Genomic DNA, 17507 nt, shown 5'->3' with positions numbered 1-17507 from the left:
TTTAGAAACATCCCCCCTGTGCTGCCATTAGATCCAGTAGATTGTTCACTGGAAGGGCAAATTGATTTCTTTGCTGCTGAGAAAGAGGCCAGGACAGGTCTGTGGGCACCAGATCTCTCTGCTTCTTCCAGCTCCTTCCCTGCTCCAGTCACTGCTGTAGGAGGATCCTATATGCACTGAGCCTAAACATTTTCCTGGGCCTTCTTAGCATAGTTGGCAGCATGTCAGTCTCATACTCAGTAGGTCCTGAGCTCACACCTCAGAAAAGACAATGGTTTTCTGCTCCCTGCTTCAGATTTTCTAAAGGAAATCAGAGAAAAGAAGCTATAGGAGAGTGGTTCCTAGACACTCTAACACACACAGACTTTTCTAAGGCATTAACTTTTCCTTCTCTGTGGAGTTTGTATTCTCCATAGAGCAAAATAAAACAAAAACATGCAAGTCTAAGACTAATACAGTATGAAACTCAATACAGATAAAATCTCACCCTCAGAGATCTTCCAATAAGTTTCTTTTGCAGACTAGACTTATTTCTTGTCTGAGCCCAATCTTTGCACCTGGTATAGTCCTTGTTCCAGCTCAGGTGGTAGCTAGGGGATTTCTCATGACTGCAGCCACCTTTCTTTCTGTTCCACCCCCTTATACAGCTTTGGTACAAGGCAGGAATCTTTTGTCTCTCTCCTGGGGAAAAGCCCCAGGTTTAAGATGGATTCCTGTACCAGGTGACATGGTCACATGCCCTGTGAGACCCCAAGCCTTCATTGTTCCTGGCCTGACTCACAGATGGTGCAGGACAGAGCCATCTCCAGTCAATTGTCCTGGTTAATGGGAGCCATCAAGAGTCCAAACCACTATTAATGGCCCACACTTTGCGGACCTCAGAGTTATAGTTCATATTTCTAGCTTCAGATACAGGAATGATCGGTTCATACAAATAGGCTGAACACACAGTAGATAATAAGCTTTGTAATGATACTGCACAAGAGACCTTTTGCATGAAGCATGTTCCAGTTACATTATATTCACACTCATTAGCATATTTTCATAAAATCATCAACATCACAGCAGGGAAAGGGTTTTACTGCGGCACCTGGGAGCAGTTGAGTTTCATGTTCAGGCTCTGCTATGAGTTCCTCCAGGTTTCCCATAAGCACACAGGGGCCTTAGCGGGTACTCTCGATACAGGAATGGCCCAGATACAATGAAGTGATGGGAATTGCATTTTCCTTTTTAATTTTTGAATTTCCAATGACATTTCTGTTTGTGATTTTGTTTTGCTTCGTATAACTGTGTTTTCTCAGGGACTTGATATTTACCAGGCTAACTAACAGCTAATAATGGGAGACTTCCAAGCAGGGCGTGGGCGAGCGGAAAAGAACTGTAAGAGATGCTGGTTTTCAACCTTGTGTTAGATAAGAATAGAATGCAGATTGTAGCAGAAATTGCTGAGAGAAGTAAGCTATCAGAAAAGAATATGTACAAACAAAATACAGTTGTTGCTCCTTACTGTATGTCACAAAAGGTATAAATGCTTGCCTTAATTGTTTATCTAACCGAGACCTACCTCGGGAGGGGAAACTCTGCCTGTCTGTACTCTCCTGAATAACTGCAGTTGCTCTAAATAAACGGCATAATATAATAACATTTAACATCTCTGTGGTGGGAAGAACATCTCAACAGCCCAACACTGTGGCATTTGATTTAAAAAAGGAGAACTATACAAAAATGAGGGGGTTAGTTAAACAGAATTTAAAAGGTACAGTGACTAAAGTGAAATTCCTGTAAGCTGCATGGACACTTTAACGACACCATAATAGAGGCCCAACTTAAATGTATACCCCAATTTAAGAAACACAGTAAAAGAACTAAAAAAGACCCACCGGGGCTTAACAAACATGAAAAGAAGCAGTGAGAGACAAAAAGACTTCCTTTAAAAAGTGGAAGTCAAATCCTAGAAAGGAGCATAAACATTGCCAAATTGTAGGTGACAAATCTGAGGAATTGTCACAGACTGAAGTGTCACTAGAGGACGTTTTGGAATTAATTGATAAACTCAACATTAACAAGTCACCAGGACCAGATGGCATTCACCCAAGAGTTGTGAAAGAACTCAAATGTGAAGTTGCGGAACTATTAACTATGGTTTGTAACCTGTCCTTTGAATCGGCTTCGGTACCCAATGACTGGAAGTTAGCTAATGTAACACCAATATTTAAAAAGGGCTCTAGAGGTGATCCCGGCAATTACAGACCAGTAAGTCTAACATTGGTACCGGGCAAATTAGTTGAAACAATAGTAAAGAATAAAATTGCCAGACACATAGAAAAACATAAATTGTTGGGCAAAAGTCAACACAGTTTCCGTAAAGGGAAATCATGTCTTACTAATCTATTAGAGTTCTTTGAGGGGGTTAACAAACATGTGGACAAGGGGGATCCAGTGGACATAGTGTACTTAGATTTCCAGAAAGCCTTTGACAAGGTCCCTCGCCAAAGGCTCTTACATAAATTAAGCTGTCATGGGATAAAAGGGAAGGTCCTTTCAAGGACTGAGAACTGGTTAAAAGACAGGGAACAAAGGGTAGGAATTAATGGTAAATTCTCAGAATGGAGAGGGGTAACTAGTGGTGTTCCCCAAGGGTCAGTTCTAGGACCAATCCTATTCACCTTATTCATAAACGATCTGGAGAAAGGGGTAAAAAGTGAGGTGGCAAAGTTTGCAGATGATACTAAACTGCTCAAGATAGTTAAGACCAAAGCAGACTGTGAAGAACTTAATAAAGATCTCACAAAACTAAGTGATTGGGCAACAAAATGGCACATGAAATTTAATGTGGATAAATGTAAAGTAATGCATATTGGAAAAAATAACTCCAATTATACATAAAATATGATCGGGACTAATTTAGTAACAACAAATCAGGAAAAAGATCTTGGAGTCATCATGGATAGTTCTCTGAAGATGCCCACGCAGTGTGCAGAGGAGGTCAAAAAAGCAAACAGGATGTTAGGAATCATTCAAAAGGGGATAGAGAATAAGACTGACTATATTATTACCCTTATATAACTCCATGGTATGCCCACACCTTGAATTCTATGTACAGATGTGGTCTCCTCATCTCAAAAAAGATATACTGGCATTAGAAAAGGTTCAGAGAAGGGCAATTAAAATGATTAGGGGTTTGGAACGGGTCCCATATGAGGAGAGATTAAAGAGGCTAGGGCTTTTCAGCTTGGAAAAGAGGAGACTAAGAGGGAATATGATAGAGGTATATAAAATCATGAGTGATGTGGAGAAAGTAGATAAGGAAAAGTTATTTACTTACTCCCATAATACAAGAACTAGGGGCCACCAAATGAAATTAATAGGCAGCAGGTTTAAAACAAATAAAAGGAAGTTCTTCTTCACACAGCGCACAGTCAACTTGTGGAACTCCTTGCCTGAAGAGGTTGTGAAGGCTAGGACTATAACAGGGTTTAAAAGAAAACTGGATAAATTCATGGAGGTTAAGTCCATTAATGGCTATTAGCCAGGATGGGTAAGGAATGGTATCCCTAGCCTCTGTTTGTCAGAGGCTGGAGATGGATGGCAGGAGAGAGATCACTTGATCATTGTCTGTTAGGTTCACTCCCTGGGCTGCTTCTGCTCTACAACTATAATTGTCTTTTTACACCAAAATCACTAACTTGAGCACCCAATTCCATGTACAGTCCTAGTGGATGTAAAGCACAGGTAACTTTTGCCTCAGGGTAGCTTGTTGGCATCAACCCTCTCTCCCCCACCTGGAGCTGATGAAATTCCTGGCTGGAGGGACACACACTCTTACAAGTCAAAAGGGAAGGAGCTGATAGAAAAGATCACAGGACTGACCCCAAAGAAGGGTGAGCTGCAAAAGGCAGAAGCAGGCAACTCATCTGGCAGAGCTGAGAGACCACAGTGAAGATGGTGCAAAGATCACTATATTGGAATTAGCAAATCTGATTTTTTTTAAAACAAATCTTTGGGAAGCCCTAATAAAGGCATTTCTTACAGTTCTCTCCGATTTGGATTTTCTGATATCTAATAGGGAATGACATCTGATTGAAGCTTTTCCCAAACGCAGAGCATGTGTAGGGTCTCTCTCCACTGTGGATTCTACGATGTCTGACAAAGTCTGAGTGCTCAATGAAACTTTTCCCGCACTCAGAGCATGTGTAGGGCGTCTTTCATGTGTGCATTCTCTGGTGTGTGATAAGGTTTGAGCGCCAACGGAAGCTTTTCCCGCACTCAGCGCACGTGTAGGGCGTCTCCCCTGTGTGGATTCTCTGATGTGTGATAAGGCTTGAGCGCTGACTGAAGCTTTTCCCGCACTCAGCGCACGTGTAGGGCGTCTCCCCTGTGTGGATTCTCTGATGTGTGATAAGGTGTGAGCGCCGACTGAAGCTTTTCCCGCACTCAGAGCACGTGTAGGGCATCTGCCCTGTGTGGATTCTCTGATGTGTGATAAGGATTGAGCGCAGACTGAAGCTTTTCCCGCACTCAGCGCACGTGAAGGGCGTCTCCCCTGTATGGATTCTCTGATGCGTGATAAGATTTGAGCGCCGACTGAAGCTTTTCCCGCACTCAACGCACGTGTAGGGCGTCTCGCCTGTGTGGATTCTCTGATGTGTGATAAGGCTTGAGCACAGACTGAAGCTTTTCCCGCACTCAGAGCACTTGTAGGGCGTCTCCCCTGTGTGGATTCTCTGATGTGTGATAAGGTTTGAGCGCTGACTGAAGCTTTTCCCGCACTCAGCGCACTTGTAGGGCGTCTCCCCTGTGTGGATTCTCTGATGTGTGATAAGGTGTGAGCGCCAACTGAAGCTTTTCCCGCACTCAGAGCACGTGTAGGGCGTCTCCCCTGTGTGGATTCTCTGATGCGTGATAAGGTTTGAGCGCCGACTGAAGCTTTTCCCGCACTCAGCGCACGACAAGGGCATCTCCCCTGTGTGGATTCTCTGATGTCTGATAAGGTGTGAGCGCTGACTGAAGCTTTCCCCGCACTCGTGGCATGTGTAGTGTGTCTCTTCCAAGTTGATTCTCTCATGTGTAATAAGGGCTGAGTGGCTACTGAAGTTCTCCTCTGGCCTCTGCTGAGTCTCAGAGGCTTTTACTGTTTCTCGGAGTGCACAACTCCTGGAAACATTCCCTTTGGGTCTTCCTGATAACGTCCCATGTGGTGCTCCTTGCTCAGCATCTTCCTGCTGGGGTTTCTGCTCCTCATTCTCATGCACCATCGTATCACCTGATGGGAGACAGAGAGAATCCAGACATAGGTCACTCCCTGTGCCTGAGAGAAAGGAAATCTCAGAGACAGGAATTTTAAAAGGGATGAACAAACCAAAATATGTGCAGGAGAGATCAAAGTTATCAGGAGCTGATTTTCCCCAGAGGAGAGAGGAAGGGATCAGTTTTGGTCTGCATTTCACCAGAATATGCAGGGGAAAGTGGGATCAGGTAGGGATCTGCTGCCAGTTGTTAGTCAGGATAGGTGGGAAGCCATGAGTGACATCTGCCTAATTATTCCACATCTGCAGGGAACAATCCTGAACTTGGAGAGCTCACAAGGTCTTTGTAGGGCATCCCGAATGTTTCCTGTATTCACGGAAAGTTTTTGACTTGCTTTAACCAAGTCCTCACCTGTGCAGGCAGCTCTTGGAAGCACTTCTTTCTCAGAACCCTGGAGGTCCAGGACCCACGGCTCTTCCCCTCGTTCCAGCTGGGAGACCACATCAGGTTTGGAATTTAGAAACCCTATGCCAGACAAAGAAAACAAGGGAGGTCGGTGGAATTTGTGGGATACTTGTCACAAAGAATATTCCATGGTTTTAAGCTCAGATCATTTTTAAGCAGTAACATCCCAAGACCAGCTTCCTTGGCTCCAAGCGGCAGGAGAGTTATTATTAATCATACGCATTACCTTAGTGCCTAAGGACCAACTAACAGTGTGTCTCCGTTGTGCTAGGCACAGTACAAATGCAGAATAGTAGATGGCCCGTGCTCTGAAGAATTTACAGTCTAAATAGACAAGACAGACACAGCATGGGGGAAGGGGTAGAACCCTCTGTTAGAATGGCGATATTCAGGCCTGCCTGCAAAGCCTATATTTTAAGAACTTAGGTGTATTTTTATCACATAGCTAGTTACAGGAGTATGAAAACAAAGAATCAAAATCACAGTCTGCCTGTGTCTGGGCCTTCTCTCACTAGGATAGGCTGAGGCCTTGTTCTTAGGCTAAGGCCTTTGGCTAAGCACCAGGGGCAGCCATAAGCTGGGAAGTGAAGGGTCACATCCTCACATCCCAAACCAGTCACACTGAAATAAGGTGCTATTGGGCTGTTAGGAAGTCGATCCTGTCTGGATCTTAAGATGGTTAAAGAAACCTTAATTTGATAGCATTCTGTCTGGCAAGAAATCACTTATCAATGGTTGTGGTTGTGAAACCCTCATTTCTGTATTGCTTTATCTTTATGGCCACCACTTTTACATTGTTAATCAGTCTGGTTCTCTAATTGTTTCTCTCTCCTGTATAATTAATGTTGCCAGGTGTAAGTTAATTAGGGTAGTGGTTTATAATTGGTTAGAGCAGGAGTAGGCAACCTATGGCGGCACACGAGCTGATTTTCAGTGGCACTCACACTGCCCAGGTCCTGGCCACCGGTCCAGAAGGCTCTGCATTTTTAATTAATTTTAAATGAAGCTTCTTAAACATTTTAAAAACCTTACTGACTTTACATACAATAGTTTAATTATGTATTATAGACTTACAGAAAGAGACTGTCTAAAAACGTTAAAATGTATTATTGGCACATGAAATCTTAAATTAGAGTGAATAAATGAAGACTCAGCACACCACTTCTGAAAGGTGGCCGACGCCTGGGTTAGAGAATTATGTCACAATATGTTAGAATTGGTTAGTTAAATTTCAGCACAATGATTGGTTCAGGTATAGCTGAGAATATTACTCTGTAAATGGGGTCAAACAGGAGGGGGGAAGGAAATTGGAATTATAGAATCTCAGGGTTGGAAGGGACCTCAGGAGGTCATCTAGTCCCACCCCTGCTCAAAGCAGGACCAATCCCCAACTAAATCATCCCAGCCAAGGCTTTGTCAAGCCTGACCTTAAAAACCTCTAAGGAAGGAGATTCCACCACCTCCGTGGGGAACCCATCCCAGGGCTTCACCACCCTCCTAGTGAAGTAGTGTTTCCTAATAGCCAACCTAAACCTCCCCCATTGCAACTTGAAATCATTACTCTTGGTTCTGTCATCTGCTACCACTGAGAACAGTCTAGACCCATCCTCTTTGGAACCCCCCTTCAGGTAGTTGAAAGCAGCTGTCAAATCCCCCCTCATTCTTCTCTTCTGCAGACTAAACAATCCCAGTTCCCTCAGCCTCTCCTCAGAAGTCATGTGTTCCAGTCCCCTAACCATTTTTGTTGCCCCCCGCAGGATGCTTTCCAATTTTTCCACATCCTTCTTATAGTGTTGGGCCCAAAACTGGACACAGTGCTCCAGATGAGGCCCCATGAATGTTGGTTAGGGGGTGAACGGGAACAGGGACACAGGCAGGGCTCTGCAGCATCAGAGCTGGGAAGGGAACAGACTGTATCGGCATATAGAGATAAGCCCGACTGGTGTGAAGGGCTTCGGAATATGTAATCTTATAGGTGTAAAAATTGTACAGACTATACCACCCTGTGACATCATCAACGAAGTGCCCATTTGTGCCTGGGTAGGGGCCCTGCTCTGGGAGGGAGGATGCAGCAAGGACTCAGGATCGGTGGCCGGGGTCGCTGTGCATAGGAGATGGGGAGGTTATGTGAGGAGGGGGGTAATGAGTGGGAGAGGGAGGTCAAGTGTTAAAATAATAATATTTGGGGAAAAAATGTATAATAAAGTGAAACTGAACAGAAACAAAACTGGAGTGGAGGCTCTAAAGCAACAAGGCTTGGGTAGGGATTCGGGGTTAAAGGTCTGGGATCCCCCACAGCTCCAGACCCCCAAACCTCTCCTCCCTCCCACTGACCCACCCAGCCCACTTCCTGGGTGCCCTTCCCCCACACTCCCCTCCCCTTCTTCCCATTACTCTCAGCCAGCACCACCTCCCGGCACCTTGAGAACTTCTTGTATTTTCTCCTCGTCTCTCACAGCCTCCTACCTCCCTGCTGCTTCTTAGCTCTAACCCTGCGCACACCCTCCCCATGTCCTGGCATATCTACTACCCCCGTCTCCGTCCCTCCCACGGCTCGCTTATCCCTTCACCCATGGGATCCTGAACGGCAACATTACACGCTCTCCTAAAAGAGCTCATGTGACTGTCACACAAGCCAGGCATGAGTCACACACCTATTTACTCAATTTAGAATTCTACAGGCAGCATATTTTCCTCTTAAAATGAGGAAAAGGCATGAAAGCTACAGTGATTAATGTAGTTATGAATGTAGCCAATGACGATACATTCAATGCAATTTTAAAATGACTGACAGCACCAAAAAGGCACATGTCCAAAAATGGTACTAGTGGGTGGGAGATAACGCAAAAAAAGGGGGGGGCAAGGAAACTTGTCAAAACTTGTATGATGAATAAAGGTATAAAGTTATTACTACTCAGGTTCTTCAGAGACCCCACAGCTTCTAATAACCCAGGGGACAGGACTCCTTACCCAGCGAGGTCACCGTCTCATAGTTCTCCTGCATGACATCCCTGTAGAGGGCTCTCTGAACAGGGTCCAGTAGTGCCCATTCCCCCTTGGTGAAATACACAGCCACCTCCTCGAAGGTCACCGGCCCCTGAAAGAGCAAGAGTCCAACACTCAGTACCTGCTGCCCCACTCACAACCCCACTACTCATGGAACAGCAGCACCAGGGAAATGGAAGCTCTGGGAGGCACATGTTAACGGAGTCCCAGCCCACCTTGCCTAGAACAGACAGGCGGCATCAGAGGGTAGAAAGAGAGAAACTTTGTGTCTCCCAGCTGACAGACGGAGGCAGGGTCTTCACATTTATCACATACCTACTAGCCAGAGCTTGATATAGGAGATGGGGCTGGCTCTGGACCCTACTAATGGCTCCCTGGTAGGAAACACTCTCCAAATAAAATATAAGAAAGAAAAGGGAAGTCAGTAGTAAAGAATATTAGTTAGAACAGGGGTAGGCAACCTATGGCACGGGTGCTGAAGGCAGCACGCAAGCTGATTTTCCGTGGCACTCACAATGCCCGGGTCCTGGCCACCAGTCCGGGGGGCTCTGCATTTTAATTTAATTTTAAATGAAGTTTCTTAAACATTTTAAAAGCCTTATTTACTTTACATACAACAATAGTTTAGTTATATATTATAGACAGACAAAGATCTTCTAAAAATGTTAAAATGTATTACTGGCACTCAAAACCTTAAATTAGAGTGAATAAATGAAGACTTCTGAAAGGTTGCTCACAACTGAGTTAGAAGGTCAGAATTATAGAAAATTGGTAAGGGAAGTGTGACGTTATTGATATAAATTGGGACCATATAGAACATGGGTTGCAACCAAGGTCCTGTAGTGGCACCAAATCTGATGTAAAGGGGGTCATATGAGGTGTCTAAGACCAGGTTATGGGTTGCTGGTTATGATTATGCTGTCTGTATGTATGTATCATTTTGTAGTTGAAGTTACGAATATTGGCTCTATACTGTCTGTATTTCAAGCTGGTGCTGTGCTTCTGGGAGACATCGCAGACAAGTTGGTGTTAGCTCTGCCTAGCCTGCTTGATGGCCCATTAAGGACCATCAGCTACACAATTGACCCATGGAGAGAAGGCAGAAACGCCTTGTGACTCAGCAAAGTATGCAGGGACTGGCCCATGTTACCCCAGACTCCATTTTGCTGTAATTTTCCACAGTAAGGACAAAGAGGTTCTTACACCTGGAAAAGCCTATATAAGGCTGATGCCTCATCTCCATCTTATCTTCAATCCTGCTTCTACCTCTGGAGGGACTTTGCTACATGCTGAAGCTCTACACAAGGGACTGATGACCCATCCCAGCGGGGGATGTTCTCCAGAGACTTGATTTGAACCTGCAGTTTATGCCATCACTGCTACAAGCCTGAACTAAGAACTTTGCCATTACTGTATGTAATTGATTCCATTTAACCAATTCTAGCTCTCATCTCTACCTTTTTCTTTTTATGAATATACCTTTAGATTTTAGATTCTAAAGGATTGGCAACAGCGTGATTTGTGGGTAAGATCTGATGTGTATATTGACCTGAGTCTGGGGCTTGATTCTTTGGAATCGAAAGAACCTTTTTCTTTTATTGGGGTGTTGGTTTTCATAACCATTCCTCCCCGGGACGGGTGGCACTGGTGGTGATACTGGGAGACTGGAGTGTCTAAGGAAATTACTCGTGTGACTTGTGGTTAGCCAGTGGGGTGAAACCGAAGTCCTTTTTGTCTGGCTGGTTTGGTTTGCCTTAGAGGTGGAAAAACCCCAGCCTAGGGCTGTGACTGCCCTGTTTGAGCAAGTGGTCCTGAATTGGGTCCCGCCAGAACCGCCTCGTCACAGGAAGCTATCAGAAATCAATGACCAATCAATGAAAATAAGAAGGAAGTTTTGAAAAGTATATTAATCCTAACAATGGTAGTGATAAATTACTAGACGGAAATGGCAGAATTATCTAAAATAATGCAGAAGAGGTAAAAGTGTTCAATAAGTGTTCTCTCCTGGATTTGGAGAAAAACAGATCCTGTACTCGTATCATAAGATGTTGACGACGACACTCCTTCCATTCCAACAAGAACGCACAAGGACATTAAACAGCAGCTATTACAGTTAGACATGTTTAAATAAGCAGGTCCAGATAACTTGTATCCAAGAGTTTTTAAACACCTGGTGGAGGAGCGTGGTGGACTATTAATGTTGATTGTAATTAGGACTTGGAACACTGGGGAAATTCCAGAAGACTGGAATTAAGACTGTGCCAATATTTAAAAAGGGTAAAAGAGATGACCCAGCTAATTACAAGAGTGTGTCAGTCTGATATCAATACTGAGCAAAATAATGGAGCAGTCAATACTGGATTTCGTTAATAAAGAATTAAAGGGAAGGTAATATAATTAGTACCTATTAACAAAGGTTTAGAGAAAATAGATCCTATCAAACTAACTGGATATCCTTATTAGATGAGATCAAAAGTTTGGTTGCAGCTAATATTATTGATGTAATATATCTAGACTTCTGTAAGGCACATGACTTGATTCAGCACAATATTTTGACTAAAAAACTAGAATGATACAAAATAAACACAGCATACATTAAATAGATTAAAAACTGGGATTGTAAATGGGGAACCATGGTCAAGTGGAGTTATTTCTAGCGGGTTCCCACAAGGATTGCTTTTTGCCTGTGTGCTATTTAACATTCTTATCAATGACCTAGAACAGAATATAAAATCATCATGGATAAAGTTTGCAGTATCACAAAGATTGCGGGTGGTGGTAACTAATGAAGTGGCAGTAGATTCAGGCTCCAGCACTGGGAGTCTGGGAAATTTTCCCAGCCCTGGCTGGAGGATTATTTCCTGTTCCACAAAGAGAAGTTCCATTCCCAAATCCCGTGCCTTGAAATTAGGCCCTATCTGACACTACACCCCATATTCAGCATAGTGGTATGGTTATAATATGATTAGAACATAATTATGATGTATTTTGTGCAAGATGCGTCATGTGCTGAATATGATTATCCTATTTGTGTGCACATATCATGTTCGTATCTGAAGTTATGGATATTGACTATGTATCTGTATTTCAAAGGTGCTTACTCTGGGTAACACCCACAATGAGCCTTTCAGGTACAACAATGAAGAAGCCAGACAGAGCTGATGGCTCATCAACAAAGATAATGGACCATGGAAGAGCTTAGCCTTCCTGTGATTGTTTCAGCCAGCTTATGAGTCATGGCTACTATGACTCAGCAGGACATGTGACTAGACCACATGACAACGAACTCCATTTTGGTACCTGTAGTTTTCCACAAACTGGACTGGGAACTTAGTTTGGAACAAATGGTTCCCGCCATATGGAAAAGCTACATAAGGTGGGGTGTGACATCATCTCTTGGCCTCATTCCCCACACAAGCAAACTCCTGGAAACACCTGAGGAACAAAGACTGAACTGCTGCTCCCAGGGTAAAGGGATTTCTAGCTTGTGTATGGAAACTTGGGGGACTGCTTGTACCATCAGTCAGGGTGAGAAATTGCTAATTCAAATTCTATCCATCTCGTATGTTAGGCTTAGAATTGTTGGGATACGTTAGGGTTCAGTAAAACAGCTGGGAAGCTGCTAATGTGCTGACATGCATTGGGGACAAAGGCATAAGCAGGCAGTAATTCTTTGCTTAACAAATAAGTTGCCATATTTTTCCTTTCTCTGTTGCTTGTAAGAATTGACATTGATGCAGCTGCATGAGAAATGTAGTTGCTGGAATAAATGTCCTTTGTGTGAAAGAAAGTAAAAGAAATGTTATCTCCCCCTCCCTTCCTTTCCCAGCTACATAAACAAGCCCTGGCTTATGGCCCCTTCCTCCCTCCCCCAGAACTGCTCATTGACCCTTCCTCCATACCCTGAGAACTGCTGTTTAGGGAAATTTGTGGCAACACGTTATTGCAAAGAACGGTATTTTCAAGGTAAAAATGCCTCTGTGATATGTGTAATACTGTGATAGTGGATAGGGGTGGGTATACTAATTGTATGAGTGTTTCTACTACTTAATAAGGGGTTTTGGGGTGTTGTAATGGATGTAGGTGTTTACATACAAACTTAGATAAAAGGCGTGTGATGTAACTTATCCAGTACTTACTCGATAGTTGGGTCAAGGGGAACAAGTAACACAATAAAGAAGCCTGTATTCATATCCGCCTCTGGATCAACCGGCTCCTTTTTTGTTCTAACAATAATTACTTAAAATCTACCTTTCTGCCATTAATAAACTTGTTTTATGCTTTATCTTAATCAGTGCATTTTGAGTGAAGTGTTTGAGGAAAACCTGAGCTTGGTTAGCACTGGCTTGTTGTGCACATCTTTCCCATATCGAGGGGAAGGCGAACTATATTAATGAGCTTACATTATACAGATCCCTGTGCACTATAAGATGGTATAATTCTAAATTTATACTACAGCAGGTGTGCAAGGTTGGGGAGCTGGGAAATTGGCTGTTGTCTCTATCTGTCCTTGAGCGGCTTAGGTAAAGCACTCAGGTAGCTTAGTTGGATGCATGGCGCCACCTGCTGTCGTGTTGGGTGATAACAGGCCCTGGAGAGGCTGGCTGAATCTCCAGCAAAGCAGCGTGAGAAGGGCCAGCCCAGCTTGAGGGTTAGAGGGCACAGCGGTTCCCAGAACCCTACTCAGACTGCACCCCGGGGTGACAACCCATCACACCCTAGAGTACACAAGTCTCAGCAGGTTTGTCACATCCTGTCCCCTCCCTTTCTCCACCTGAGATATTTCCTGCCTCCCACCACCTCCAGCAACTCCTACCCTCCTATGCATTTACTGCTCCTCTCCCTCCAAGCAGAACCCACCACCAGCTCCCTGAGAATCCCTTACCTGAGCCAGCTCCATTGCAGCCATTTCCTTCCCTTTGGGAGGATGAAATGATCTGGAGCAAAACGTGGACGTTAATCTGTAGCCTGCCAGGACGAGAAGGGCAATGTGAGAGAATGCAGAGGGGGCTTTTGTCCATTCCACATGCTGATTCCCGCCGTGATTTTTCCCTGCTAATGGACACTCTAGGTTCTGCCACACTGTGAAGCACAGAGTGACCTTATTCCAGTACAGGCCTAGCCCCCTCGCACCAAGGTGTAACCCTCTGAGACACGGTGAAACCCGCCCAGTAACATCCTCTGTTATACTTACCAAGTTTGCAGACAATACCAAGCTGGGAGGGGTTGCAAGTGCTTTAGAGGATAGGCCAAGGAGGGAGAGCTCAGTGGTTTGAGCATTGGCCTGCTAAACCCAAGGCTGTGAGTTCAATCCTTGAGGGGGCCATTTGGGGCAAAAATCTGTCTGGGGATTTGTCCTGCTTTGAGCAGGGGATTGGACTAGATACCTCCTATGGTCCCTTCCAACCCTGATATTCTATGATTAAAATTCAAAATGATCTGGAGAAAAGGACTGAAGTAAATAGGATGAAATTCAATTAGGACAAATGCAAAGTGCTTCATTTAGGAAGGAACAATCAGGTGCACACGTACAAAGTGGGAAATTCCTGCCCAGGAAGGAGCACTGCGGAAAGGGAGCTGGGGGCCAGAGTGGATCACAAGTATAAGTCAACAGTGCAAAAGGGCAAACATCATTCTGGGATGTATTTGAGGGAGTACTGTAAGCAAGACACAAGTAGTAATTCTTCCACTCCACTCTGTGCAGATTAGGCCACAACTGGAGTACTGTGTCCATTTGTGGGTACCACATATGAGGAAAGATGTGGAGAAAGTCCAGAGAAGAGCAACAAAAATGATTAAAGGTCTAGAACACATGAGCTATGAGGGAAGATTGAAAAACCTGGGTTTGTTTAGTCTGGAGTAGAGGGGACATGATAATAGTTTTCAAGTACATAAAAGGTTGTTACAGGGATGTGGAAGAAACAATTGTTCTTAACCTCTGAGGATAGGAGAAGTAGTAATGGCCTTAAATTGCAGCAAGGGCAATTTAGGATGGAGATCAGGAAAAAAACTTCCTAACTGTCAGAGTGGTTAAACTCCAGAACAAATAGCGTAGGGAGGTTGTGGAATCCCCACCATTGGGGATTTTTAAGAGGAGGCTGGACAAACACCTGTCAGGGATGCTCTAGATAATACTTAGTCCTGCCTTGAGGGCAGGAGACTGGCCTAGATGACCTCTCGAGGCCCCTTCCAGTTCTATGATTCTAAGAACCAAAGGCCAGTGAAGAGCAGAATCAAAGGAGTCACTCTGGGGGATTCTCCCTGTCACTGTCCCCAAGGCAGCTCTCTCAGGTTAACTAAGTTGTTGGATGCTTTAGCCTTTGTAGAGTCTCTCCTGGCAGTGCCCCTTTCATGGGCTGGGCCTAGTTTTAGCTTTTGGGAAGCGTGACCCCGGGGGCTCTGAGACTGGGCCTTCTTGCCTCAGCACATCTTGTTCCTTTCTGTGGCTCCCCAGTGAGTCCAAATGAGTAGATACGCCTCATACAGACTGTGAACATAAGAGCTGCCCACTGCATCAGACCAATGGTCCATCTAGCTCAGCGGCCAATGCCAGGTGCTTCAGAGGGAACTAACAGAACAGGTAACCATCAAGTGATCCACCCCGTCACCCATTCCCAGCTTCTGGCAAACAGAGGCTAGAGACACCATCCCTGCCCAGCCTGCCTATGACACTGGCAGATGAGGTGTTAGCTCTCACACATGCCTTTGTGTCTTAACTGAACATGGACAAACACACAGTGGAATCAGTCTGACTCACCTGTGTTAGTATTGTTAAAACAGGTATTAGGATTATAAGAACATGTTTAGACTTCATTGAATGCTTGTGAGTTGCTGCCTGGGTTAACATCTGACTAGTTGCATTGTGAGCCTCTGTGGCTCTGTAAATCACCACACAGGAGAGAGACTTTACCTAGGTGAAGTGCTGATTGGCAGCCGAATGCATTACACCCTGCCTGGCAGGAAAGGTCCATCCACACCAGAGAGACTATTATGGGACGTTAAAGACAACACAAGACTGTTGTTGTGCTCTTGACTTCCCATTAGCTGAGTTTCCAGCTCAGAGCACATGGCAGGAAGGGGATGAAAAACCCCCACACAGAAGGAACTGATGATCTGTAGCTGCTTGGACTCTGGGGAGCAAAGTTTTTACGCATCAGCAAGAGATCCCCAGCTGATTAGCCGGGGTTAGTCCTAAGGAAGATATAGAGCTTGCTTATTATAGAAGCTTCTATTACCTTTTGAAATTTAAGACTGCAACTCGTCTGCATCTAGAGGATTACCTGCTTTAACTTTGTAAACAACTCTCCTTTCCTTTTAAATAAGTCTTAATACAGGTTATGACAGGACTGGCTACAAGTGTTGTCTTTGCTGGAAGATCTAAGATTCAATCGACCTAAGGAAGTGACTGGTCCTTTGGGACTGGCAGTAACCTGAACATTGCTGTGATTCGTGGGGTAAGGCAGTGGTTCTCAACCAGGGGTCTGGGGCCCCCTGGGGGCCGTGAGCAGCTTTCAGGGGGCTGCCAAGCAAGGCCGGCATTGGACTCGCTGAGGCCCAGAGCAGAAAGCTGAAGTCCCAGCGCATGGGGCTGAAGTCAGGGCCCTGAGCCCCACCACCCGGGGCTGAAGCCAAAGCCTAGGCCAGGGGTCTCAAACTCAAATGAGCACGAGGGCCACATGAGGACTAGTGCATTAAACCGAGGGCCGCATCACTGCCACCCCCTCTTTGCTGCCTCCGCCCCGCCCACACTCCACCCCTTCCCTGCCCCAATCCAACCCCTACCCCAAAGTCCCCACCCCAACGCTGCCCCCAGGGGGTGCAGAAATGGAGCAGGGTGCGGCGGGGGCTCAGGGCAGGGAGCTGGGGTGCAGGAGGGGTGTGGGATGTGGCAGGGGGCTCAGGGAAGGGAGCTGGGGTGCAGGAGGGTTGTGGGATGTGGCAGGGGGCTCAGGGCAGGGAGCTGGGATGCAGGACGGGTGTGGGATGTGGCAGGGGGCTCAGGGCAGGGGGCTGGGGTGCAGGAGGTGTGGGGGATGTGGCAGGGGGCTCAGGGCAGGGAGCTGGGGTGCAGGAGGGGTGTGGGATGTGGCAGGGAACCTTCCTTGGCCCCGGTGCCCGCTGCTGCCACCCCGGAGCCGCTCTAGGTAACCGGCGCCGGGCTGGAGCCTGCACCCCAACCCCCTCCCCTGAGCCCCCTGCCGCATCCCACACTCCTCCTGCACCCCAGCTCCCTTCCCTGAGCTCCCTGGGATGTGGCAGGGGGCTCAGGGCAGGGGGTTGGGGTGCAGGAGGGGTGTGGGATGAGGCAGGGGGCTCAGGGCAGGGAGCTGGGGTGCAGGAGGGGTGTGGGATGCGGCAGGGGGCTCAGGGCAGGGAGCTGGGGTGCAGGAGGGGTGTGGGATGCGGCAGGAGGCTCAGGGCAGGGGGCTGGGGTGCAGGAGGGGTGTGGGATGCGGCAGGGGGCTCAGGGCAGGGAGCTGGGGTGCAGGAGGGGTGTGGGATGCGGCGCGGGCTCAGGGCAGGGAGCTGGGGTGCAGGAGGGGTGTGGGATGCGGCAGGGGGCTCAGGACAGGGGGGTGGGGTGCAGGAGGGGTGTGGGATGCGGCAGGGGGCAAAGGGCAGGGAGCTGCAGTGCAGGAGGGGTGTGGGATGCGGCAGGGGGCTCAGGGCAGGGAGCTGGGGTGCAGGAGGGTTGTGGGATGAGGCAGGGGGCTCAGGGTAGGGGGTTGGGGTGCAGGAGGGGTGTGGGATGCGGCAGGAAGCTCAGGGAAGGGAGCTGGGGTGCAGGA

This window comes from Mauremys mutica, unplaced genomic scaffold (assembly GCF_020497125.1).
Source record: "Mauremys mutica isolate MM-2020 ecotype Southern unplaced genomic scaffold, ASM2049712v1 Super-Scaffold_100621, whole genome shotgun sequence".
In the NCBI taxonomy this organism is placed as follows: domain Eukaryota; kingdom Metazoa; phylum Chordata; order Testudines; family Geoemydidae; genus Mauremys; species Mauremys mutica.
This window is presented reverse-complemented; position numbering follows the sequence as displayed.